Source organism: Mercenaria mercenaria, chromosome 18, assembly GCF_021730395.1.
Source record: "Mercenaria mercenaria strain notata chromosome 18, MADL_Memer_1, whole genome shotgun sequence".
Lineage (NCBI taxonomy): Eukaryota > Metazoa > Mollusca > Bivalvia > Venerida > Veneridae > Mercenaria > Mercenaria mercenaria.
In genome coordinates, this window is record NC_069378.1 from 100,812 (window position 1) to 125,926 (window position 25,115).

General features: G+C 35.8%; 1 long non-coding RNA gene across 11 annotated transcripts in view; it reads left to right on the plus strand.

Annotated features, from left to right (window-relative positions):
* The window catches only part of LOC123538809 (uncharacterized), a 66,462-nt gene that overhangs the window by 19,506 nt on the left and 21,841 nt on the right, over window positions 1-25,115 (plus strand). For 5 of the 11 annotated variants that reach the window (XR_008368474.1, XR_008368475.1, XR_008368473.1 and 2 more), the window contains exons 2-8: window positions 2,639-2,815; window positions 5,646-11,150; window positions 12,612-12,693; window positions 14,522-15,661; window positions 16,974-17,102; window positions 19,728-19,852; window positions 21,461-21,571. This is a non-coding gene — a long non-coding RNA (uncharacterized LOC123538809). The remainder of the gene's footprint in view (window positions 1-2,638; window positions 2,816-5,645; window positions 11,151-12,611; window positions 12,694-14,521; window positions 15,662-16,973; window positions 17,103-19,727; window positions 19,853-21,460; window positions 21,572-25,115) is intronic. The other 6 variants (XR_008368477.1, XR_008368476.1, XR_008368482.1 and 3 more) reach the window with 5 other exon arrangements.

A 25,115-nucleotide genomic window follows, 5' to 3' on the forward strand; every position in this document is an offset into this window, starting at 1 on the left:
GAGTACACCACCCCTACTGACATTGGGGTCACCAGGTCAAAGGGCAAGGTCACAGGGGCCAACGTTAACTTTTTGCATGAAGGCACTTTACTCGCGAATCACTGCATCCAGGACCTTCAAACTTCACATGCTGATAGTACTTATTGAGTACACCACCCCTACTGACTTTGGGGTCACCAGGTCAAAGGTCAAGGTCACAGGGGCCAATGTTAACTTTTTGCATGAAGGCACTTTATTCGCGAACCACTGCACCCAGGACCTTCAAATTTCACATGCTGATAGCACTTATTGAGTACACCAATCCTACTGACTTTGGGGTCACCAGGTCAAAAGTCAAGGTCACAGGGGCCAACGTTAACTTTTTGCATGAAGGCACTTTACTCGCGAACCACTGCACCCAGGACCTTCAAACTTCACATGCTGATAGTACTTATTGAGTACACCACTCCTACTGACTTTGGGGTCACCAGGTCAAAGGTCAAGGTCACAGGGGCCAACGTTAATTTTTTGCATGAAGGCACTTTTCTTCGAACCACTTCACGCAGGACCTTCAAACTTTACATGCTGATAGTACTTTATGAGTACACCAACCCTACTGACTTTAGGGTCACCAGGTCAAAGGTCAAGGTCACAGGGGCCAACGTTAACTTTTTGCATGAAGGCACTTTACATGCAAACCACTTCATTCAAGACCTTCAAACTTCACATGCTGATAGTACTTATTGAATACACCACCCCTACTGACTTTGGGGTCACCAGGTCAAAGGTCAAGGTGCTGCGGGGGCATTTGTCACCATTAGTGACAGCTCTTGTTATATTTTTTTTTTAGCTCGCCTGTCACATAGTGACAAGGTGAGCTTTTGTGATCACCCTTCGTCCGTCGTGTGTCCGTCCGTCAACAATTTGTCTGCACGATAGTGGTTTCATTATGATTTTATTTTAACCAAACTTGCACACAACTTGTATCACCATAAGATCTCGGTTCCTTTCTTGAACTGGTCAGATCCCATTATGGGTTCCAGAGTTATGGCCCCTGAAAGGGCCAAAATCAGCTATTTTGACCTTGTCTGCACAATAGCAGCTTTATTTATGATTTGATTTTTACCAAACTGGCAAACAACTTGTATCACCATAAGATCTTGGTTCCTTTCTTGAACTGGCCAGATTCCATTATTGGTTCCAGAGTTATGGCCCCTGAAAGGACCAGAATTAGCTATTTTGCCCTTGTCTGCACAATAGCAGCTTCATTTATGATTTGAATTTAATCAAACTTGCACAAAACTTGTGTTGCTATAAGATCTCAGTTCCTTTGTTGAACCGGCCAGATCCCCTAATGGGTTCCGGAGTTATGGCCCCTGAAAGGGCCAAAATTAGCTATTTTGACTTTGTCTGCACAATAGCAACTTCATTTATAACTTGATTTTAACCAAACTTGCACACAACTTGTATCACCACAAGATCTTGGTTCCTTTCTTAAACTGGCCAGATTCCTTCATGGGTTCTAGAGTTGGCTATTTTGGCTTTTGCAGCCATATAGAGACTTCATTTATGGTTTTATTTGATACAAACTTCCAAAATATCTTCAACAACAACAAATCTTGGATTCCATGACAGATCAGATCCAATTGTAGTTTCCAGAGTTATTTTATATCTGATTACCTCCCCTGATTGTAGTCAAAATGGATTTATATCAGTAAGTACCGACAGGACTTATTTGAAATTTCATTATTGTCATTAGTTGGACCGAGCCAATCAGGGTAGATAACTATGGACTGATTTTATGTCAAATTACCTCCCTTTATTTCAAATTAAAATGGGTATATCTCCATAACTAATGAAGATACTGATCTGAAATTTCATTTATGTCAACAGATTTATTTGGCAGATCCTTCTTTTGTTAACTTACAATAATTTTCTTTTGAATTACTTCCTTTTTCGTTACTATAAATAGCCTTTTTTTAGTAACTTTTTTATTATTGGCCGAAGGGAAAAACCGAGACCACTTTTCTGTGGTACAACATGGATGGTACCTCCAATTTTTAGGTGTTTTTGACATATCTGTACCTTGTAAGAATTTTGTTTTTCTTTTTGGTTATTTCTTTCCTTTGTTGTTCCTGTCCTTTGGACTTAGATATTTTTTCCGAGGACCTTCTTGTCCTCAAGTGCAATGATAACAGGTGAGCGATATAGGGCCATCATGGCCCTCTTGTTTATTTTTTTTTTAGATTTACGTTCCTTTGTTGTTACTTTAAATAACTTATATTGTAACTTTTTGCAATCTCTTTTTTATTTGGCATAAATGTTTGCCTCAATGAGATAAGGAGTGACATGTACAACTCCCAGTCCTTTTGACAGCTGGCGGGCTCAACATACTGCCCATGGGCATCTAGTTTTTGTTGCTGAAGAGTTTGCTGCTTTTGCTGATAATTATCACAATGATTTCCTTATTTTGGTTAATGGGGTACTGTTATTAAAACTTTGTGCACGAAGGCTCATCATTATGTGATATTTAAGAGATGATGTATTTGAAAGTCTTGTTACAACAGTTTTATAAGTTTCAGGATTAAATTTGTGACTAGAGCATTGTGTACAAAATCAAGGCTGCTTTTTTCTTATTACATATTTTTTCTACTTTCAGGTACTGAGGTGACCGAGGCTATGAGGGCACTACCTCCCGGTAGTGATGAGGTTGTTGCTTTGGCTGTGACGGAGGAGCTGTCTACTGAGGTGACTCCCTTCGCTAGCCAGGACCCCGTCCGTCCTGTTGTAGATGTTGCGGTAATCCCAGAGGATACGCCCGCCGCTGACGTCGAAGGTATTGGGAAGGGGCTCCTCAGGGTGGGCCATCCTGTGGAGCATGAGGTGGGTCCTGTACCCCAGGTGGATCCTTCCCTTTTGTACCTGAGTAGAGGTTGCCTCTCCCACCTCTTTTTGTCCCAGAGGTAGAGGTGCCAGCTCCTTTTGTGCACAGGTATCCCAGGTATTCCCAGGGAACACCAGAGACAGGGAGTCTCTGGGAGGGTGGTTCAGGGATTAGAGTTAATCCTGAGGGTAGGCCAGAGTTAGATGTACAGGTTTTGTCCCACGCAGGTCAACTAGGCCCGCGACCTCACGTGCCTATGCAGATTATTTGGGGCAGGGGGGTTAAGTCCTACGATTAGCCAATGGCCTCACACCTCCTCCCTTCTTGTGGTTGAGGAGAACATGGCAGAAATAAGGGTGTTTAGTATACTTTAACATTAAGCTACTTCATCATCATTCATTATCATCATCTGTTCATTGTCATCAGTTCATCATTATAATTATCCATTCATCATTATCCTCATCCATTCATCATTTTCATCTATTCATCATCATCATCATCCATTCATCATCATCATCCAATCTTCACCATTATCATCATCCAATCTTCATTGTCATCATCTGTCTGTTCATCGTTATCATCATCCATTCATCCTCGTCCATTCATCATCCTCTACTTATCATCATCATCATCTCTATTCATCATCGTCCTCTATTCATCGTCATCTATTCATCACCATCATCTCTATTCATCATCATCTTCTCTATTTATCATCATCATCTGTTTAGTCATCAGTACTTGAATTTTCTACAGACACTTGTTGGTTAGTCCCAATCCCCCCTCCCCTCCTACGCCCCATGCCATTTGTCAGCATCAACATTTAGAACATGATCAAAGTTGTACTCTTACTTTCCAACATGTTCTGCATTGGTCGAGTAGGCTTTAAAAGTTTACCGATAGTTGTCAGGGGCTTAGTAGGGGAGTTGGGCAAACCTACTGGTGAATGTGGATTTCCCAAGGAAACAGAATAGGCATCACTGCTTATCATTCATGTCCATCAATCATCATCATCATCATCATCACATATCCAATCATCATCCAATCTTTCATCATCATCATCCATTTATCATCATCTACTCATTATCATCATCATCTATCCAGCATCATCATCTGTTCATCCTTATCATCATCCATTCCTCCTCCTCCATTCATCATCATCTACTTATCTTCATCATCATCATCATTTCTATTCATCATCATCTTGTCATCATCTATTCATCATCATCAGCTCTTAATCACCATCATCTCTATTCATCATCATCTTCTCTATTTATCATCATCATCTGTTTAGTCATAAGTACTTGATTTTTCTACAGACACTTGTTGGTTAGTCCCAATCCCCCCTCCCCTCCTCCGCCCCATGCCATTTGTCAGCATCAAGATTTAGAACATGATCAAAGCCTGCTCAGCTCTTGCAGAACATGACTGGTAACAAAATAATAATAATAATAAAAATAAATCTGAATATAACATGTTTTATAATCATGAACATTTCTCAGTTTATTTTAAAAAACTAAAAGTTTGCTGATAGTTGTCAGGGACTTAGGAGGGGAGTTGGGCAAACCCACCGGTGTATGTGGATTTTCCAAGGAAACAGAATTGGCATCACTGCTTATCACTCATCTTCATAAATCATCAGTCATTATCAAATCCATTTATCTTCATCTTCTCCTCCTCCTCCTCATCTTCATCTATTTCATCATCAGTCATTATCATCATCATCATCATCATCATCATCCGCTTCCTTCTCCTCCTCCTCCTCATCTTCATCTATTATATCATCAGTCATTATCATCATCATCATCATCATCCACTTCCTTCTCTTTCTCCTCATCTTCATCTGTGTTATCATCATTAATTATCATCATTATCCTTATCATTTATCATTACTCATCATCATTATCATCAGCCATTATCATATCTATCTATAAATCATGTCCAAACTACATTTATGCAAGGTGTTAAATGTATACCTAACAGTCAGATTTCTTGCCAGTTCTTTGAAACCATTTCTTAGTTAAGTGGTGTGATTGTTGTTGTTGTATGTGTATGTTGTTTGTGTATGTGAAGTTTGAAAGCTTGTGTTATATGTTACCAGTAACAGTATGTGTACTATACTTAAAAGACAATACTAAATTAGCCAAGGAGGCTTTGTTAATAATGGCAAAAATTGCATGCAATACTGGATTTTCCCAGGACCCAGCAATTTCCAGGACCCTGCAAAATTAGTATTTATGGTAACTATCTTCTATGCACGGTACTGGTTTTTGTCCAGGAGTGACAAGAAGAATGTGTGAAAAGTCGTGTGCTTGTTTTGTTGGTAGTGTTTGTGGTGTGGTTGTTGTTGTTGTATGTGTATGTTGTTTGTGTTTGTGGAGTTTGAAAGCATGTGTTATATGTTACCAGTAACAGTATGTGTACTATAAATACTTAAAAGACAATACTAAATTAGCCAAGGAGGCTTTGTTAATAATGGCAAAAATTGCATGCAGTACTGGATTTTCCCAGGACCCAGCAATTTCCAGGACCCTGCAAAATGAGTATTTATGGTAACTATCTTCTATGCACGGTACTGGTTTTTGTCCAGGAGTGAAAAGAAGAATGTGTGAAAAGTCATGTGTGCTTGTTTTGTATGGTAGTGTGTGTGGTGTGATTGTTGTTTTTACAAAAAAAAAAAAAAAATACAAAAAAAAAAAAAAAAAATCAAAAAAAAAAAAAAAAATAGTTTGTGCATGTTCTTGTTTGTAGTATTTAATGTAATAATTTATTGTGACCATTGCAGGCTGCAAGAAAGAGCATCATAATGCAGTTAACTGAATTCTGTTATGAGGCAGGAAAGGGACATCAAAGAACAGTGGACAAGATTTTATTCTGAAGCAGAGGACGAGATTTTTTTAAAGAAGGAAGAAAGGAATATTAAAGTGCACAGGACTGGATTTAATTATGAATCAAGAAAAGGAACATCAAAGTGCAGTAAATGGAATTTTATTATGAAATGCAAGGAAGGGACATCAAAGTGCAATGGACTGGCGACTACTGGGGAGAAGATGTTGCTTTAAAAGATTGCTTTTTGCTACAGGTGCAAAGCCTTGACAGATTCCTTTACTATTGATTGAGACCTGCTAACATTACCTTCGAGGACAATCCGGTGTCTATATGTCCACTAGATTGTGGCGTTTTTTGGAGCGACTGGAAGGAAAGAAAGAACATAAAGAAGGAATATAAAAGTGCAATAGATTCAATTTTATGGAGCTACAAGGAAGAATCATCAAAGCACAATGGACTTGGATTCTATTTAAATTCAGTGGATAGATTGGATTTTCTCAGAGTGAAGAAAGGATAATATTATCGTAATGTTATGCACGTAATAACCCATAAAAGTGACATAAAAGTTTTAATTATTTGAATTGATACTTTTTGTGGGGGTGGGAATCTCTGTCCTGTCTATTCCAGATCCTTCCCATTCATCCTATCCCATTACACTGCCCATCCCATTCCTGACTGGTTGCCCTGATATGTTCGTACAAATAATATATAATATAACATATCTGAATGGAAATATTAATGTAGAGCATGGTTACATTAAAAGCAGAGAAAAGATGTGAATAGATAAATTTAATATGAAATATGTTAGAGCGAAAATATGTCATATTCATGCAATTGACACTTTTTAACACTTTCTATAGTCACACTTTATAAGAAGTGGTAAAAGTATACTTCTGTATATGTAGATGTATATATGATAGAAAAGGTGGAAAACATGAGTTTTTCGAGATGTCCATAATATTATTATGAAAAGAGACTATTATGTGAAGTGGAATAATTATTAAATCTGGAACCACACTTGTATGATCAGTTGAAAGTTCATACACAGTTTTTGGAAGTTACACTCTCGCGATATTTTGAAAAGTTTGGAAAAAGAATTGTTTGAAAGGTATATATTTTTCTGTGTTACTTGCTTATTTGCTGAATTACAAAAGTAATGTACATTTCATGTTGCCGTGATTTTACTTACACCAATTTATTCAATTTCAGTATGAGATATGTTGCAGGAAAATAGTGTCAAGGCAAGGAGAAAAGAATAGTTAAGTGCACAGGACTGAATTTAATTATGAAGCAAGGAAGGGACATTATAGTACAGTTGAAAGAACTTGATAATGAAGCAGGGAAGGACATCAAGTGCAAGGCAGACTGGATTTTCTCAGGAAGGAAAGAAAGAACATAAGGAAGGAATATAAAAGTGCAATAGATTCAATTTTATGGAGCTACAAGGAAGAATCATCAAAGCACAGTGGACTTGGATTCTATTTAAATTCAGTGGACAGATTGGATTTTCTCAGAGTGAAGAAAGGATAATATTATCTTAATGTTATGCACGTAATAACCCATAAAAGTGACAAAAGTTTCAATTATTTGAATTGATACTTTTTGTGGGGGTGGGAATCTCTGTCCTGTCTATTCCAGATCCTTCCCATTCATCCCCATTACCCTGCCCATCCCATTCCTGATTGGTTGCCCTGATATGTTCGTACAAATAATATATAATATAACATATCTGAATGAAAATATTAATGTAGAGCATGATTACATTAAAAGCAGAGAAAAGATGTGAATAGATAGATTTAATATGAAAAATGTTAGTGCGAAATTGTGTCATATTCATGCAATTGACACTTTTTAACACTTTCTATAGTCACACTTTATAAGAAGTGGTAAAAGTATACTTCTGTATATGTAGATGTATATATGATAAAAAAGGTGGAAAACATGAGTTTTTCGAGATGTCCATAATATTATTATGAAAAAAGACTATTATTTGAAGTGGAATAATTATTAAATCTGGAACCACACTTGTATGAACAGTTGAAAGTTCATACACAGTTTCAGAAGTTACACTCTCGCGATATTTTGAAAAGTTTGGAAAAAGAATTGTTTGAAAGGTATATATTTTTCTGTGTTACTTGCATATTTGCTGAGTTACAAAGTAATGTACATTTCATGTTGCCATGATTTTACTTACACCAATTTATTCAATTTCAGTATGAGATATGTTGCAGGAAAATGGTGTCAAGGCAAGGAGAAAAGAATAGTTAAGTGCACAGGACTGAATTTAATCATGAAGCAAGGAAGGGACATTAAGAGTACAGTTGAAAGAACTTTATAATGAAGCAGGGAAGGACATCAAGTGCAAGGCAGACTGGATTTTCTCAGGAAGGAAAGAAAGAACATAAAGAAGGAATATAAAAGCGCAATAGATTCAGTTTTATGGAGCTACAAAGAAGAAGAATCAAAGCACAGTGGACTTGGATTCTATTTAAATTCAGTGGACAGATTGGATTTTCTCAGAATGAAGAAAGGATAATATTATCTTAATGTTATGCACATAATAACCCATAAAAGTGACATAAAAGTTTTAATTATTTGAATTGATACTTTTTGTGGGGGTGGGAATCTCTGTCCTGTCTATTCCAGATCCTTCCCATTCATCCTATCCCATTACCCTGCCCATCCCGTTCCTGATTGGTTGCCCTAATATGTTCGTACAAATAATATATAATATAATATATCTGAATGAAAATATTAATGTAGAGCATGGTTACATTAAAAGCAGAGGAAAGATATGAATAGATAAATTTAATATGAAATATGTTAGTGCGAAAATGTGTCATATTCATGCAATTGACACTTTTTAACACTTTCTATAGTCACACTTTATAAGAAGTGGTAAAAGTATACTTCTGTATATGTAGATGTATATATGATAGAAAAGGTGGAAAACATGAGTTTTTCGAGATGTCCATAATATTATTATGAAAAGAGACTATTATCTGAAGTGGAATAATTATTAAATCTGGAACCACACTTGTATGAACAGTTGAAAGTTCATACACAGTTTTTGGAAGTTACACTCTCGCGATATTTTGAAAAGTTTGGAAAAAGAATTGTTTGAAAGGTATATATTTTTCTGTGTTACTTGCATATTTGCTGAATTACAAAGTAATGTACATTTCATGTTGCCATGCTTTTACTTACACCAGTTTATTTAATTTCAGTATGAGATATGTTGCAGGAAAATGCTGTCAAGGCAAGCCGAAGAAGCAGCACTGGATTTTCCCTGGAAAAGAATGAAGACTGTCTGCGAAGAAAGTGACTGTATTCATTTGTAGTGTTTAAAGTGAAGAAAATAATAAAATGTTATTAATTGAAATTTATACTTTGTGGGGGTTGGGAACTCTGTCCTGTCTATTCCAGTTCCTCCCCATTCATTCCTATCCCAATTCATCCTGACCCGGTCCATCCGATTTTTTATTGGTAACGTATGACAGTGTGTAAATATGTTTTATTCATGCAATTGACCCTTACAATAATTTATTATAGTAACACTTTACAAGAAGTGGTAAAAGAACCCTTCTTTTAATGTAAATGTTTATATATGATAGAAAATGTGGAGAATATGAGTTTTTCGAGATGTTCATAATATTGTTATGAAAACAGTCTATTATCTGAAGTGGAATAATTATTAAATCTGGAACCACGCTTGCATGAACATTTGAAAGTTCATACACAGTTTTCGGAAGTTTCACTCTCGCGATATTTTGAAAAGTTTGGAAAAAGAATTGTTTGAAAGGTATATATTTTTCTGTGTTACTTGCATATTTGCTGAATTACAAAAGTAATGTACATTTCATGTAGCCATGCTTTAACTTACACCAGTTTATTCAATTTCAGTATGAGATATGTTGCAGGAAAATGCTGTCAAGGCAAGGAGAAAAGAATAGTTAAGTGCACAGGACTGAATTTAATTATGAAGCAAGGAAGGGACATTAGAGTACAGTTGAAAGAACTTGATAATGAAGCAGGGAAGTACATCAAGTGCAAGGGACTGGATTCTAATATGTGAGAAAGGAACATTAAAGTGCTGAGACTACCAAGGAAGAGATGCTGCTTCAAACGATTGGCAGAGTTGCTTTTTGTTACAGATGCAAAGCCATGACAGATTCCTTTACTATTGATTGAGACAAACTAACGTCACCTTCGAGGACAATCCGGTGTCTATATGTCCGCTAGATTGAGGCGTTTTTTGGAGAAACTAGTCTACAACATTGTGCCGGCAGTGTTTAGATGATGGTTGTTCCTCTGTGTTTTGAGAGATGGAATCAGGGATTGTGAGGATTTGCATTTCTTTCAGGTCAACAGACTGCCAATGACAACTGACAATGTCCCGTTCTAGTATACATTCAGCGATTGATTGGACTTTATTATGAAGCAAAAAAGGAATATCGAAAGTGCAATAGACTAGATTTAATATGAATCAAGGAAATATCATTTAAGTGTTATGAACTATGAAGTTTCAGGACAGGAAGAAATATCATCCAATTCTAATTGACTGGATTTTCTCAGGAAGGAAAGAAAGACATAAGGAAGGAATATAAAAGTGCAATAGATTCAATTTTATGGAGCTACAAGGAAGAATCATCAAAGCACAGTGGACTTGGATTCTATTTAAATTCAGTGGACAGATTGGATTTTCTCAGAGTGAAGAAAGGATAATATTCTTAAATGTTATGCACGTAATAACCCATAAAAGTGACATAAAAGTTTTAATTATTTGAATTGATACTTTTTGTGGGGGTGGGAATCTCTGTCCTGTCTATTCCAGATCCTTCCCATTCATCCTATCCCATTACCCTGCCCATCCCGTTCCTGATTGGTTGCCCTAATATGTTCGTACAAATAATATATAATATAATATATCTGAATGAAAATATTAATGTAGAACATGGTTACATTAAAAGCAGAGAAAAGATGTGAATAGATTAATTTAATATGAAATATGTTAATGTGAAAATGTCTTATTCATGCAGTTGACACTTTCTATATTCACACTTTATATGAAGTAGTATAAGTACACTTCTTTATAAGTAGATGTATGTATATGATAAAAAAGGTCCGAAAACATGAATTTTTCGGGACGTTCATAATATTATTATGGATACAGTCTATTATCTGAAGTGGAATAATTATTAAATCTGGAACCACGCTTGTACAGCTTTTTTGGAAGTTGCACTCTCGCGATATTTTGGATAATATGGAAAAAGAATCGTTTAAAAGGTAATGTTTTTCTGCTTGGTACATATATGCAGAATTACATTTCATGTTGCCATGCTTATTTACAGTACTTATACCTGTCCATTTTTTCTTCAGTTAGAGCTGCAAGTTGAAGCAGGAAAATGGTGTCAAGTGTCAAGGCAAGCCAAAGAAGCAGTACTGGATTTTCCCCGGAAAAGTATGAAGAATGTCTGTGAAAAAAGTGACTGTGTTCATTTGTAGTATTTAAAGTGAAGAAAGAACATAAAAAATTTAATCATTGGAATTGATGCTTTTTGTGGGGGTGGGAATCTGTGTCCTTTGTAGTCCAGTTCCTTCCTATCAGTCCTAACCCCATTTCATTTTGATTCGGCCCATCCCATTCCTGATTTGTAATCCAGATATGAATGTACAAATAATAAATATCATATTTGAATTAAAATATTAATATAGAGCATGGCCATAAAATAAGCAGAGAGATGTGTATAGATGAATTTAATATGAAATATGTTAGTATGAAAATATGTCTTATGCATGAAATTGACACAATAGTAACACTTTATAAGAATTGATAAATATATGTATATGATAGAAAAGGTCGAAAACATGAGTTTTTGGAGACGTTTATAATATTGTTATGGATTCAGTCTGTTATCTTAAATGGAATAATTATTGAATCTGGAATCACTCTTGTGTAGAGTATGGGAACAAAATAAGCAGAGAATGGATTTGTATAAATGAATTCAATATGAGATAATTGTTCATGTGAAAATATGTCTTATTAATGCAATGAACATTTGCTATAGTTAAACTGCATTAGAAGTGGTAAAGTACATTTCTCTGTAAAAATGTTTATATGATAGAAAAGGTCCAATAGGCCAATGACAACTGACTTTATGTCCCGTTCATATGTATAGTCAGTGATTGATTGGACTTTATTATGAAGCAGAAAAGGAATATAAAAGTGCAATAGAAAGGATTTAATAGGAAGCAAGGTAGAACCATCTAAATGTTATAAAAAGTGACATACCGGTAATTAAAAATGTTAATTATTAGAATTGTTACTTTTGTGGGGGTGGGAATCTCTGTCCTGTCTATACCATTTATTCCGATTCATCCTATCCAATTCCAGCTTGACCCTGCCCATCCCATTTCTGATTGGTTACCAAGATATGATTGTATAAATAATACATAATATAGCATACTTGAATTAAAATAATGTGGAGCACCGCCAAAAAATAAGCAGAGAAAAGATGTGTATAAATCAATTTAATATGTAATTTGTTAGTGTGAAATCATGTCTTATTCATCCAATTGACACTTTCTATATTCACACGTTATATGAAGTGTAATAGTACACTTCTTATAAGTAGATGTATGTATATGATAGAGAAGGTTGAAAATATGAATTTTTTCGAGACATTCTAATATTATTGTAATAGTTTATTATCTGAAGTGGAATAAATATTAAATCTGGAACCACACTTGTACAGTTTTCAGAAGTTAACACTCCAACAATATTTTGAAAAGTCTGGAAAAAGAATTGTTTGAAAGGTAATATGTTATTCTACTTGGTACATATATGCAGAATTACAGGAGTAATTTATATTTCTTGTTGCCATGCTTATTTACAGTACTTATACTAGTCCATTTTTTTCAGTTTGAGCTGCAAGTTGAAGCAGGAAAATGGTGTCAAGTGTCAAGGCAAGCCAAAGAAGCAGTACTGGATTTTTCCTGGAAAAGTATGAAGAATGTCTGTGAAAAAAGTGACTGTGTTCATTTGTAGTATTTAAAGTGAAGAAAGAACATAAAAATTTTAATCATTGGAATTGATACTTTTTGTGGGGGTGGGAATCTGTGTCCTTTGTAGTCCAGTTCCTTCCCATCAGTCCTAACCCCATTTCATCTTGACCCGGCCCATCCCATTCCTGATTTGTAATCCAGATATGAATGTACAAATAATATATATCATATTTGAATTAAAATATTAATATAGAGCATGGCCACAAAATAAGCAGAGAGATGTGTATAGATGAATTTAATATGAAATATGTTAGTATGAAAATATGTCTTATGCATGCAATTGACACATACAATAGTAACACTTTATAAGAATTGATAAAAGTACACTTCTTTGTAAGTAAATATATGTATATGATAGAAAAGGTCGAAAACATGAGTTTTTGGAGACGTTTATAATATTGTTATGGGTTCAGTCTATTATCTTATATGGAATAATTATTGAATCTGGATCAATCACTTTTTGTGTAGAGTATGGGAACAAAATAAGCAGAGAATGGATTTGTATAAATGAATTCAATATGAAATAATTGTTCATGTGAAAATATGTCTTATTAATGCAATGAACATTTGCTATAGTTAAACTTGATTAGAAGTGGTAAAAGTACATTTCTTTGTAAAAATGTATATATGGTAGAAAAGGTCAATAGACTGCCAATGACAACTGACTTTATGTCTTGCTCATATGTATATTCAGCGATTGATTGGACTTTATTATGAAGCAGAAAAAGAATATAAAAGTGCAATAGAAAGGGTTTAATATGAAGCAAGGAAAGATCATCTAAATGTTATAAAAAGTGACATAATTAAAAATGTTAATTATTGGAATTGATACTTTTTGTGGGGGTGGGAATCACTGTCCCATCTATTCCAGATCCTTCCCATTCATCCTTTCTGATTCCATCCTGACCCTGCCCATCCCATTCCTGATTGGTTGTCCTGATATGTTCATACAAATGATATATATTATAACATACCTGAATGAAAATATTTAATGTAGAACATAGTTGCATTAAAGCATAGAAAAGATGTGAATAAGATAAAATTTGATATGAAATATTTTTGTGTGAAAATATATGTCATATTCATGTAGTTGACACTTTTTGACACTTTCTGTAGTCACACTTTATAAGAAGTGGTAAAAGGTTACTTCTGTATAATGTATATATGATGTTTATATAGTGTTTAGTGTTTAGAGTGAAGAAAAAACATAAAATGTTAATAATTGAAATTGATACTTTGTAGGGGATGGGAACATTGTCCACTCTATTCCAGTTCCTTCCCATTCATGCCTATCCTAAGCCAACCTGACCTGGTCCATCCCATTTCTGATGGGTAACTCGTGTATGATAGTACAAATAATATATAATATAGCATATTAGAATTAAAATTTTAATGTTGAGCATGGCCCAAATAAAGGAAGAGAAAATATGTGTATAAATAGAATAATTATGAATATGTTTTATTCCTGCAATTGACACTTACTATGGTAACACATTATAAGAAGTGGTAAAAGTACACTTCTTTATAAGTAAATATATATTTGATAGAAACGGTTTAAAACATTTGTTTTTCAAGCTGTTCATAATATTATTATGGAAACAGTCTATTACCTAAAGACAAAAAGACAAATGATTATTAAATCTGGAACCACACTTGCATGAGCAAATGAAGGTTCATGTACAGTTGTTGAAAGTTACATTCTTGCTGTATTTTGAGAAGTATGGAAAAAGAATTGTTTGATAGGTAAAATAGTTTTTTGTGTTTCAGTCATATTTGCTGACCATTGTTGAAGCTGTGGATTTTCCCTGGAAAAGAATGAAGAATGTTTTCAAGAAGAGACTGTATTCATTTGTAGTGTTGGAAGTGACGAAAGAATAACAAATGGGTACTTACTGGAATTTATATTTTTTGTGGAGTTGGGAATCTCTGTCCTGTCTATTCCTGTTCCTCCCCATTCTGTCTTGTCCCATCCTGACCTGGCCCATCCATTCCTGATTGATAATCTAGAAGTGTTTGTAAAAAGAACATGTTGCATATTTGAATGGAATTGTATATTGAAGTAGTGTTACAGAATATGGCTACAAAATAAGCTGAAAAAAAATGTATAAAAAATATTAATACGAAATATGTTAGTGTGAAAATGTGTTTTATTTATGCAGTTGATATAGTTTAGTTTATTATTGTATAAAAATAAAGTGTGTTTCAGCAAAGTATAATTTATAAGTCTGTACGAGTTTTGTCAAACGTAAATATGGATACAGTTATACAGTATTATACAGGATATAAGATAGAATAAATATTAAACCTGGAATGACATTTGTAGCAATATGTAATGGAAAAACTTGGTCAATTGGGTATATAGACATTCTGGATGTAACAACATGACAAGTCTCTTACATTATACTGTTTATAGAGACAGAAGACAAAAGATGCTGGAAATGTAAGTAGAGGCTACAAGACTGATTTCCAAACCAAATGATAGGCACTGGTATGTATTGTTGTTTATAATAATAATTGTAGTGTTGTTTATAAAAGAATTCATTGATATGTTGACCTGTTCCACACAGGTAAATGTCAACTTCTCCACTCAAATTAGAGGTGGAGGATGTTTGATCTAGACTTTAGCTTAAGAGGATTTAACTAATGTATTCCATGTAACTTTTACCATGATTTTAGATGCCTAAGTTCCAAAACATTAACACTCTTATTAGGAGAAGAATCAGAAGGCTTAATCAACCGATGGTGAAAATTGTCACATGCTGCAAGAAAAATGACAGCTGGAAAGATATAATCCCTCACACCACCAGCACCAACTCGGACAGAATGATGGTCTTTCAACATATAGTAGATTCACGGTGATACATCGTAGAGCAGATATAGCTGGTCAACTTATACAAGAATGTTGAGGTAATGAATCTTAAATTCATATTAATTTTTTTTTTTTTGATAACAGCCGTTTACATGAACTTCTGCATATATTTAGGGAGTACACACAAGGAACATTTAAACATTTAAACTTTAGCCTGCTGCTGACAAATGATTCTGCCTTTGCAACCAGTGTAGACCAAGATCAGCCTGTACCTCCGAGCAGGCTAATCATGGTCTGCACTGTTCGCTATTCAGTCAGTAAATTTTAAGTGAACACCCTTTTGAATCATAAGTGGTACTGCCCAAATTAAATGATGGACCGGTCCAAAATAGAAAAAAGCAGGGTAAAGGTTAAAGCATATTGCCATTGCCAAAAAGGTGAAGTTAACTGTTAAAGTTCTAATGCTAACTGCTACAAAGTTTTTTTCTTTTTTTTTTCATTTAAAAACAACTACATCAGTTATTAAACAAGAGGGCCAAGATGGTCCTAGGCCGCTCACCTGAGAAACACACAATAACAGTGTAAACATGTTTGACATAGTAATTTCATGGAAACAAATATTCTGGCCAATTTTTATCAAGATAGATCAAAAATGTGGTCTCAAATGTAAACAAGCATTTTCTTCAATTTGACCTAGTGACCTAGTTTTTGGGCTAAGATAACCTATATTCGAATTTGACCTAGATTTGATCAGGGCAATCATTCTGACTAAATTTCATGAAACTCGATTGAAAAGAACAGCCTCTATTGCATACAAAATGTTTTTCTTTGATATATCCTGGCGACCTAGTTTTTGACCCCAGATGACCCATTTTCAAATTTGACCTTACTTTCATCAAGGCTAGCATTCTGAACAAATTTCATGAAGATCACTTGAAAAATAAGTTTCTATTGCATACACAAGGGTTTTCTTTGGTTAGGACCACATGTAATTCTAATTTCTTCTTTACAAATATTATTTTAATTTTTTTTTTCCGAAAGATCTTTATGAATAAAATATTCGCCAAGACAACCAAACTGTTTCTTATAAAGCAGCCAACCTGTCTTAAGCAGCCAGTGCCTCATTTTCCTTCATTCTATAAATGACATGCATTAAGCAGCCACATGCGCTAAACAGCCGCTTTTTCCCCACACTCTTGGCTGGCTGCTTTAGACAGGTTTTACAGTACGCTGATTTTAAAGACAATGTCAGCTGTTTTAAAAATGTTGTTGCTTTTTGTAGAAATAGGGTGTTGATGGTACCTATTCTGTTTTTGGTAAAGGACAATGAATGATAGGCAAGTTTCTCAAACATTATCTTCTTTCCCTGACAAAAAACATTGATACGAACAAAAAAATTCATTACTTCAGACATGGATAATTGGTTTCCTGCAAAGAAGAATGTATAATGTAACACCTGCAGCCAGAGAGTTCGGAGAAAGGGATCAGCTCAAAGAACATTGGAGGGGTCTGATGACAATATTGATGTAGGTTATGAAGGTAAGTCTGGTATCATTTAACAAGGTTTTTGGTTATTTAAAATACTTGTACTGCTGTATATTTACTTTACAGTCTGACAGAAGTGTGCACACTATTTTTCAATTACAGCTAATTGAATGATCAAGTTTAACATGGATCTTTTAAGACAAAGAATGCTGCCAAGTGAAAAAGTAGCAGATATACAATTAATAATAATACAACTAAACACTGAAATTCTGTTTAAGTTGTGTTGTCTCGATCTCATTTCTTAATTAATAATTCAATATATGGAAGAACCATCTTAAGTTCTTTGTTATTTTTGTAGTATACTTAACTTCTGCTCTAAAGCCTTATCTCCGCTTCTGCTCTGCTGAAGTTTCTCTTTCACCCACATAGGAGGTATATTGATATTGTCAATACAGTAAATTGTAAAGCCAACCAGGGGAGTTGGAAAAAGTGGCTGAATACCTGGAGATATTATGGGTCATCTGGGGTCAGAAACTAGGTCACTAGATCAAATCATAGAAAAAGCTTGTGTATGCAATAGAAGCTTTTTTTTAGCTCACCTGAGCACGAAGTGTCGTCCATCATCAGTTGTCCGTCGTCAACAATTTGACTGTTAACACTCTAGAGGTCACAGTTTTGGCCCAATCTTAATGAAACTAAGTTGGAATGTTACCCATAATAAAATCTTGGACGAGTTCGATATTGGGTCATCTGGGGTCAAAAACTAGGTTACCAGGTCAAATCAAAGGGAAAGCTTGTTAACACTCTAGAGGTCACAATTTTGGCCCAATGTTAATGAAACTTGGTCAGAATGTTACCCTCAGTAAAATCTTGAATGAGTTTTATATTGGGTTGTCTAGGTCAAAAACTAAGTCACCAGGTCAAATCAAAGGAAAAGCTTGTTAACACTTTAGAGGTCACAATTTTGACCCAATCTTAATGAAATTTGGTCAGAATGTTACCTTTAATAAAATCTTGGATGAGTTTGATATCGGGTCATCTGGGGACAAAACTAGGTCACCAGGTCAAATCAAGGAAAAGCTAGTTAACACTGTAGAGGTCACATTTATGACCATATCTTAATGAAACTTTGTCAGAATGTTGATCTTGATGATCTATAGGTCAGGTTAAGATCTGGGTCAGCTGGGGTAAAAAACTTAGTCACTAGGTCAAATCAAAGTAAAAAGCTTGTTAACACTAGAGGCCACAATTGTGACTGTATTTTGATGAAACAGAATGTTTATTTTGATGATCTTTAGGTCAAGTTTAAATCTGGGTCATGTGGGATCAAAAAATAGGTCACCTTGTCAAATCAAAGGAAAAGCTAGTTAACACTCTAGAGATCACATTTATGACCATTTCCAGGTAACCAGGTCAAAATGTTAATCTTGATGATCTTTAGGTCAATTGGTCAGGTGAGTGAAACAAGGCATTCATGGCCCACTTGTCCTACTTTTCAGGTCTGTTCCTCCTTTGTTCCTAGATCTTGTCGGACCCATAATTTTGACATGCATTGAACGATCTTGTTCAATATTTGGCATGAATGTTTAACTCAATGAGACAGAATCTCTCTCAAAGGTCAAGATCAGTTATTGGCCAAACGGCGGGATTCACATGTTGCCCACCGCCTCGGTAGCCTTGTGGTAGTGTCGGCTTTGAGTGCGGGAGGTCGTGGGTTCAATCCCCGGCCGCGTCATACTAAAGACGTAAAAAATGGTACTAGAAGCTTCCTCGCTTGGCACTCAGCATTTAGAGGATAGTGCAAGGACTGGTCAGCCTGGTGTCAGTATAATGTGACTGGGTGGGGTATCATACCACATGTCTATGGCGTGATATTCCACTGAGGCAGCACATTAAAGTTGGGCATTGTGCTCACTGCTACAAGTAGACACTGTCGTTTATATGACTGCAAAATTGTTGAAAAAGAAAAAAGACGTTAAACCCGAACACACACACAATCACATGTTGCCCATGGGCATCTGCTGAACATAGAAAAATAAATAAAGACAGTGAGTGAAAGTTTAATCTTACTTGTAATAGAAATAATTTAGTTTTTGTTGTGCTCCCCCCCCCCATGAGTGACGGGGGCATATGGATTTGCTCTTGTCTGTGCATCCGTCTGTCTGTCTACGAAGTATGTGACGCGCCTAGCTCAAAAACAGTTTGATATAAATTGATGAAACCTTGCATGAGTTTTTATGCCCAAAATGTTGAAACTTAGTGGTGTGATTGGACATGCCAAGTAGATGATCCCTATTGCAGCCAACCATCAGTGTCTCTTTGACTTCGCTTCTGTCCCCTATTGACTTCATGACTATACGACTATGCACTGAGGGAGAGATGTGCTTTTTTTACAAAAGCATCTTCTAGTCTTGACCCTGTTTGAAGTTCTGCAAACAAATTACTTTCAGTCATTAAGATTATGTGTTAATTGAGTAATATAATATTACATTTTAAATGTTGTTTCTAAAATGTTAAAATGTAAGGAGTACTATACATTGTAAGGTAATAGTTGTGTGATCTTCTTACAAGAATCAAGGTCCTGATTAAGCTCCTTAAATGGGTAATAGACTGTACGAGCTAAAGGTGAAAGAGTTATATTTTAGATGTAGTTCACATATGTTTGACATGCTGTTTCAGGGTGAGCTACCTCCTGATGAAGCACTGAAGGCTAAAACAATACTTGAAGGCAAGCTCTTTACACTGAAGGAAGAGAGAGACAGTGTTGCCAAGGCAAAAGACGGCTCTAGAATTGACAGAACCTGGTAACAGCCTTTATTGTCATAAAATATCAGACTTCTTGCAATGTTCATAGAGAATGTGCAATTATTTGTTTAGAAGTGGTAAAATATTTTGTTTGTTGAAACACCTGTCTTTATAAGATGCAATGTATAATGAAGTGCGCAGTATTTTGTCCAGATGCCTTAATTATAAATAGTAATAACGTAGGCCATCTTATGGTGTTCATTATAGAGTGTGCAATGTTATGTTTTGTTGAAAGAATAATTTCTGTTACTTGAATCCTACCTACACTTGTATATGGACAGGCGCATACCGCCTCGGTAGCCTAGTGGTAGAGCGTCCGCTTCGAGTGCGGGAGGTCGTGGGTTCGATCCCCGGCCGCGTCATACCAAAGACGTAAAAAAAGGTACTAGCAGCTCCCTCGCTTGGCGCTCAGCATTAAGGGGATAGTGCTAGGACTGGTCAGCCCGGTGTCAGTATAATGTGACTGGGTGGGGTATCATGCCATGTGTCTACGGCGTGATATTCCAGTGAGGCAGCACTATAAAGCTGGGCATTGTGCTCACTGCTACAAGTAGACACCGTCGTTTATATGACTGAAAAATTGTTGAAAAAGACGTTAATCCCGAACACACACACGCATATGGACAGGCCCGTGTGTATTTTTGTGTGATTTACCATGAAGTAGTTTGGCATACTGAACTAAATTGTATGCTTCTTGATACAATGATCATCTAAGTCCGAGTGGGGAGAGAGTACAAGTATCACTTGAAGACTATATCAAATTTACCTCGACAAAAAAACAACCTCTACTCAACAGTCAATATTTGTATCTCCCAGGGTGTTGTTCTACAGAGGTTGCACTGTACATTCCTGCAGAGCTTTAAGATGTTAACAGCAATGCAAATTTGAATCGGGCAACCATACATTGAAGATAATATGACTAGATCTGATAAAGATAACCAATCTTTCACTTGAATATTTTATATTTAGATGTTAAAAAATACTTCAGTTGTAGAAAATCCTCTTCAGATGTATTCTTTAAAGGTTAAGTCACCCCTCGGAAATCAAAAGAGTTTGTTTGAATGTATGACTATATAACTATGGGAAAATATTCAGCATTACAAGATGTTTTGTTGGGTGTAATACCATTTTTGATGTCACCCGCATGCTTTTATTTCGATGTAAATGAGATGTGAAACCAAAATTTGTAGTCCTGTTTGGCGCCATTTAAACTATACTGTGTTGGTGCGTCATAAACCCCCCCCCCCCCCACTCCCAAAAAAAAAAATAGATCTTCAAATGTATTTAAGTTTACTATATATATAAATTCATTGTGCATGAAGAATTACATTCATGATTAATTGTCATGCAATAAAAGTAATTTGCTTATAAATCTTCCATGAAGTTTGGGTCTAACATACCTTTAACAGACGTTTAAAAATCTTAAATGAAATTTAAGAATATTGAAATTAAACTTGTTTATGCCAGTGCATGTTTTGTTGTTTAAGTCTATTAAGAACTTATAATATGTGAAATATTTTAGATAAAATTTGAAAACTTCCTTGCGTCAAAGAAGTTTTTTAATGCTAATGCACTCTTTCATATACTTCCTGCATGTGTTGTTATAGATCCGACAGAGCAGTGACGGTCTGTTGAATCAGATGAAGGAATTACCTACCGGACTGAATGCCGGTTCTTCATATGAACATGTTAAATGATTGCATCAAGGATTTACAAAGGTTAGCACTAATGTTATCATTTATTATTTAAAATATTTTATTTCTTGTATCTACATCAATCACAAACTTTGATTATGATAAAAACACGCAGTCTAGGGCTTTGATATTTGGTATATAGCATCATCTAGTTGTCCTCTACCAAGATAGTTCAAAGTATTCCCTTAGGGTCAAATATGGCCCTGCCTTGGGGGTCCCAAGTTTTACATAGACTTATATAGGAAAAAAAGTTTAAAAATCATCTTCTCTGAAACCACAACAATTAGACGTTAGATATTTGGGCTGTAGCATTGTCTTATGGTCCTCAACCAAAATGTTCAAATTGTACCCCTGGGGTGAAAAGAAGTGCTGCTCTGGGGGTCCAAAGTTTTATACAGTCTAACCTGTACTAACGGTCACCTCCGATCAGCGGTCACCTCCGTTCAGCGGCCATTTTATGACGCCCCCGACGGATTTCCCTCTATTTTATCACTTTATTCAGCGGCCACCTGCCGTCCGCGGCCAGCGGCCACCGGCCACCGAAATTGCCTCCCGACCGCCGTATTTGACCCCTTTCAGCGGCCATTTTACTTCCAAAACCAATTATTTTTAGGCAATAATTGCCGAAGATACCCGATTTTGAGAAGCACGTGGTTGCTAAGTTTCGCGTGACTTCACCACAAGAACAACAAAATGACATGAGCTTCTCAATTAAAACTGATAACCTATGGAAAGCCGACGCGCCATGCGTTTTGTTTAATGCGAAATGCGCAATGCCACATGCGGAATGCTTTATGTGAAATGGATTTTGCGTTTTGCGAAATGCTTTATGCGAATTGCACAATGTGTTATGCTCTTTGCTAAATGCGAATTGCTTTTTGCTAAATGCTTAATGCGAATTGCTTTTTGCTAAGTGCTTAATGCGAATTCCGCAATGAGTTATGCTTTTTGCTTACCTTTTAGTCGAATCTGCGGCTGTGCACCCGGAGAAATTGAGATAAAAAAAGGCATTTTGTAGAAGTGAACCTAGCTGTAATTAATTCTGGATATTATATTTGACATTTGGACATATTGTTGTGAAAGATTAGTGAACATTTTGATTCGAATCTACATTGCTGGGGCAGCTTTACTAAAGAATTGACAGCCATTTTGTGATCCATGCGTTTTGCGAAATGGTTTTTGCGTTTTGCGAAATGCTTTATGCGAGTTGCACAATGTGTTATGGTTTTTGCTAAATGCAAATTGCTTTTTGCTAAATGCTTAATGCGTAATGCTTCATGTGAAATGCTGAATGCGTCTTGCTTCTTGCTAAATGCTTTATGCGGCATGCAAATGCGACGTGCCACCACGCGTGATTTTGTTACTATTTATAGTGATGCTTGCTAATTATAGTATCATAGAGGTTTAAGTTTCGACCGATCAGATATAGCAATTGTCGGTACTGCCGCACATGGGGATTTCCGTAAAATTCCGCGCCAAACTGTCATGGAAGCCGCATGTAAGACGTGTGGTGCGTCCCTAAGTAAATTTCCTGCAGCTCACTTTTGTGTGGACAAAACCTGTATTCCATTTCGCAAGTGAAATTGCATCTCAGACAGGTTTTCTTTCTCATCACTTTTGCCCCACAATGGGGACAAAAGTGAGCTGCAGGAAATTTACTTAGGGACGCACCACACGTCTTACATGCGGCTTCCATGACAGTTTGGCGCGGAATTTTACGGAAATCCCCATGTACGGCAGTACCGACAATTGCTATATCTGATTGGTCGAAACTTAAACCTCTATGATACTATAATTAGCAAGCATCACTATAAATAGTAACAAAATCACGCGTGGTGGCACGTCGCATTTGCATGCAGCATAAAGCATTTAGCAAGAAGCCAGATGCATTTCGCATTCAGCATTTCACATGAAGCATTGCGCATTAAGCATTTAGCAAAAAGCAATTTGCATTTAGCAAAAAGTATAACACATTGTGCAATTCGCATAAAGCATTTCGCAAAACGCAAAAACCATTTCGCAAAACGCATGGCGCGCCGGCTTTCCATATAACCAAAGGTGCAATCCCCTTTTGTTATGATCAAATGGCCAGTAATTATCGGCAATTAATGTGTCACCTCGTGTCAAATTTGTTGTTCACAGTTTGACCTCGGTTAAAGATAATAATCGATAACTAATTAGTAGCATAATATTTGTGATTTTTTATACTTTTGTCATCAAAATACTATTAAATTTATACGAAATTAATTGTGTTTGAAAAAAAAATATAAACCACTCTATCTTTTACGGAACGTAACGGCAATCTTAGATTTAGCGTAGACAATAAGCGCCGAGAGTAGCTTCCCTTACCAAAATGGCGAAAATCGTAAACAAACTTGTTTTGAAGTTGGAAAATTGTAACAATTTTTGCAGTAAAAAAAAAACCACGCCGGAGTTTTAGATTGCTAAGAATACCATTCGTATTGCGAAGGCAAATGCACGTCATTGTATCCTGGTAAAATAATAATAGAAAACCCAAAAAGAAATGGGCCTAAAGGCTATAGACTGGTCAGAAGTCTGAAAAATACATATACTGGCTGCACCTCCGGTCAGCGGTCACCTGGCTTAAGCGGCCAAATTGTCTGCTTCCCTTGGCTGGCTGCTTAAGACAGGTTAGACTGTATAGACTTATATAGGAAAAAACTTTAAAAATCTTCTTGTCTGAAACCATATGACCTAGGCTTTTGATATTTGGTATGTTGCATTGTCTAGTAGTCGTCTACCAAAATTGGTCAAATTATGCCCCTGGGGATAAAAGGGGCCCCGCCGTGGGGTCACTTAGCTATTATGTGAGTTATATAGGAAAAAAATACTTAAAAAATCATCTGATCCTATTTCCAAGACTGTTTAATTATAATACCTGATGACCCCAAGTAAAATGATGTCACTTTACTGTGACCTAGACCTACTGACCAACTTTCCTGTTGTTTTTTTAGATACAGCCTTGAAATTTTGATGACATACACAGTTTTGCACACCAGTCGTAAAACTGAATTTCATTGACCATGAATATGACCTACTGACTTTCTTAATATTTTATCTTCCAAAAATTGTTTAGAAATAAACTAGTTTGTTTTTTAAGATAGAGCCTTGAAATTTGGATGACAAGTACAGTTTTGCACACCGATCTGAAAACTGACTTTCATTGACTGTGAATATGACCTACTGACCTACTATCATACTATTTAGCATCAGTTTGACATTTGAAACATGTAGCTCTTATTACTCAGGTGAGCAATCCAGGGTCATCATGACCCTCTTGTTTCCCTTTTTTAGGCCAATTATCAACCTCACTGTGTCTTTGGAGTTATAAAAGTAGTTGATAGCCTACTGTCCCCTTTTGTACTTAGAAAATTCTGGTTAAAGTTTTACATGCAAGTTACTATCTCCAAAGCTAATGCAGATATTGAATTGAAATTTCACATGTGTCTTTAGGGTTATAAAACTAGTTGATAGCATCAAGTCCCATAACTCTGACCTTCATTTTAGCCAAATTATGCCCCATTAGGACTTAGAAATTCCTGGTTAA